This window comes from Apium graveolens, chromosome 5 (assembly GCF_009905375.1).
Source record: "Apium graveolens cultivar Ventura chromosome 5, ASM990537v1, whole genome shotgun sequence".
NCBI lineage: Eukaryota > Viridiplantae > Streptophyta > Magnoliopsida > Apiales > Apiaceae > Apium > Apium graveolens.
In genome coordinates, this window is record NC_133651.1 from 81636199 (window position 1) to 81639218 (window position 3020).

The 3020-nt window shown below is 32.9% G+C and overlaps 1 long non-coding RNA gene across 2 annotated transcripts; it reads left to right on the plus strand.

The window, feature by feature from the left end:
- Positions 1-567: 567 nt before the first annotated feature.
- LOC141724207 (uncharacterized) lies at positions 568-2676 on the plus strand. 2 transcript variants are annotated; one of them, XR_012576544.1, is made up of 3 exons: positions 627-794; positions 1787-2026; positions 2350-2676. It is a non-coding gene; the product is annotated as an uncharacterized LOC141724207 (long non-coding RNA). The 2 variants fall into 2 exon arrangements; XR_012576543.1 differs by having other exon boundaries at positions 568-794; positions 1787-2676.
- The last annotated feature ends 344 nt before the right edge of the window (positions 2677-3020 follow it).

Below are 3020 nucleotides of genomic sequence, written 5' to 3' on the forward strand. Positions count from 1 at the left end.
ATATAAATCCGTATGGTATTAATCTCGTAATTATATTGTGATTCCCGTAATCCTCGATGAGTCGTAAATACTGTCGTTTTGTAAAGTTCATTTTCTTCGAAAACTAATAACATTTACATACATTCATTTAGTACGTATAATCGTAATATCAACTCCGAAACTCATTTTCTCATGCACTACATAGTGTGGGCTCAAAAATTTTCCCGTTCGTCAGGGCTAGTATTCATTAAATGTTTTACAAGGTCTCAAAAATTTGAGTTATTGCATGGAAGGTACAGTGAAATTGCATTTTGTTCCAACAGATCAACAACTAGCAGATATCTTCACAAAATCACTATGTCACTACACCATAGATTGACTATCGCAACCACATTTCTAAAAATTTGTCAAAAAATGTTCCAATTGAGAGAATGTATTACATGTTTTACAAGAACTTTCAAAAGCATTGCAATAGCAGTGCAAAAAAATTGAGGGACTTAAAATGTAGCATTCTGTTGTAATGAAATTTTAAAGGCGTTGCAGTAGATCTGAATTTTGGGCCCAAGAAATTGGCGGGCTTCTGAATTATTTGAGTGTAAAGTTTTTTCGGGCCAACAAAATAATAATAAAGATAAGAAAACCAAAAACAAAAATGCACTACCAAACACTACACAGTACACACACCCTGCCTACACACCCAAACACAGAAGTCACTGGACAAGCAAGAGAAAAAGATAGATTCAAGATGCAATATTCAGAGAGGAAGAATCAAGATCTATTAATAAGCTCTAGAAAAAGATATAAGCTACAAAAAGGTAAAACATCGACCCTAATCATTTTCCCCTCAAATCGATTGTCCATGTTCTTCTTTAATCGAGTGTACATGTTCTTGTTTATTCAAATCGATTAAAGATTTGAACATATTTTGAAATCTTAATTAAATTTGTCTGTATATGTTCAAATCTTCTTTCTGAATCTTAAATTACAATTTTTCAGTTCTTAACTAGTGTTTCTATATTTTTTGTTTTAATTATTTGTGTTTAATTTAGTGTAAATTTATGTAGTACTTTGTTTTTATAAGGTGAATTGAAAGGTCAATATAGAATGAAGGTAAATCTGGGTCCTCCATTTTTATGTACATTATCACTGGGGTATGGTATATACAAATCTTTACTTTCCTGGGCCTATTGTTGTATAGATGAGGGAAATAAATTATTTACTTTGTCCTAATAAGTGATCTAAAAATAAGTTTGTTAATGTCATTGAATTCATTCCAATCTTCATCCCCTTTATATGGCAGGTAAATCCCCAGTTCTATGCATTATTCTCCTACTGACTCATGAATTCACTTTTGCGGACAATATTTATATTTGGGATACACTCTTAAGTGACCCTGAAGGTTGAAGGTCCTCGGATGTGTAAAATTTCATCTTTCCTTCTACCTATTATGTTGTATTATTTATTTGTTAAGTATATTTATTTTATGTTCTGCTCTCTTGATTATATAGGTCTTCTGCTTAAGTGTATTTTTTGTATATTTAATAAGTATACACTATTAAGCTTTAACTTGTTTTGGTGAATCATGCTGCCTGAAGTACCAAATCCATGTTGCGGTCTGATTCATACCATGCATTCCTCGTAGAAAACTCTAATTGTTAAGGACACATGTAAAGTCTTCTTGCAACTATAGGAGTATATCTTAATTTCTTTTAATCTGTTTGAGGTTGTCCCTGTACTAAAAAATGTTTGTTGGGTGTTTGAGCAAAGTTTCCTCCAATAAATCCGTCTATTTATGATTATATTTCAGGGATCCACTATTGTTACTCTGCTTCCTGGGAGTAGATTACAGGAGGTTACCCGTATGCTTTCTGTCTTCTCAAGCACTAGGGAATTACGAAAGAGCTCATATTCCGAGTTGACAGCGGTGATTCATGTAGCTCCTAATCGGCACATGGAAGACTATATCAGCAAAGTTGTTGATGAGTGGCCAGTACCAGTTGTATTGATTCCTGGGGAGATATCAAGCCTCAAGTACAATGCATTTGCTGTAAGGCATCTTATTCTATTTACGTTTCTTGTGAAATTCTACCAGCGGAGTAACATAACATTTCAAGCAACAATTTTGATAGTAAAGTGATGATTGGGGCATCTGTAGTAATTCTAACCCAAGACTTCTATAATGTAGTCATGTCCATATAATTTACCCATCTGTTGTTTTGCTTTGTAAAATTTACCGTATAATCCAAGGTGAAGTGATGGCATTCTTTCTTTTTAAGGAGACCCATATCAAATATATCCCTGGTTAGCAAATTGCTTAGTCGTTGCAAATTTCTTAACAAGTATAATAAGTACTTTTGTTATATTTGGTAGGTGAAATTGCTCATTGTGGGCAGATACTACAACTCCTTATTATCATCTATCGACAAAGCTGTGGAAGAAGATTTTATTAGCCCGATTACATGCCATATTATTTGGAGACAGAGCATCATTTCTACATACCTTTCTGCATTTGACATATTTTGGGATGGTTGTTCAACATTTTGTTAGATGATCAGATGTGTCGTTTCGATAGAATCTAATGGAGAGATCTCTTAACTTGTCGGTGGTCCATTTGTAGTTTCTGCATCATGTACAACAGATCACTTTATGTTTAATTTTATAGTTCAAAATTTATAAAAATAGCTAGATTACGTTTTGTCATTTTGTCTTAGACTTATATTATGAATGGTTTGATGTTGGGACAGCCTGAGGATTTTGAATTGGTCATGAATAATTATGAATGACATTGTTTGGTTGTGGCGTGAGCCTGGCTAGTCTATTTACAAACAGATCCTTTTGTTTTTTTTAAAAAATAATGTTGCAATTGTATTCATATATGTTGCCATTTACAATTACATCAGCTATAAAATATTGCAATTGGATCAAAATTGTTGCAATTTTTATTAAATTCTACCTTAAACTTCATTGCAATTGGTCCAATTAATGTTGCGTTAAGGTGGTTATTTAGCTGACAAAAACAGCTATTGCAATGATTTCACTGT